This window comes from Calidris pugnax, unplaced genomic scaffold, assembly GCF_001431845.1.
Source record: "Calidris pugnax isolate Ruff unplaced genomic scaffold, ASM143184v1 scaffold341, whole genome shotgun sequence".
NCBI classification, from domain to species: Eukaryota; Metazoa; Chordata; class Aves; order Charadriiformes; family Scolopacidae; genus Calidris; species Calidris pugnax.
Window position 1 is genome coordinate 1,291,285 of NW_015091149.1, and position 335 is coordinate 1,291,619.

The following is a 335-nucleotide window of genomic DNA, read 5'->3' on the forward strand; positions in this document are numbered from 1 at the left end:
GAAAGAAGAAATTCCAGGAATAAGAAAGCTAATCTCCCGCGGGGCCAATCCCGAAAGGCGGCGCTTGGCATCCTCGCCTGCGCCAGGAGAGCAGCCAAACTGCAATCCCAGATGTTGGCAGCTGGACGGGGCGTCATGAGACCCGAGCTCTCATCCTGATTTTTTAAAAAGCTGCCGGTCCCTCCATTTGGGGCCCATTAACGCTCCGGGGAAGGGGGACGCCCCGAGGAGCCGGGGTCCCACCTGCGCTCGGAGCCACGTCAGGCACAGCCCAAGCAGCGCTTTGAGTCGCAGCCCGCCTGGGCTGTAAGGAAAGCAGCCAGGGCTCCCTGCCC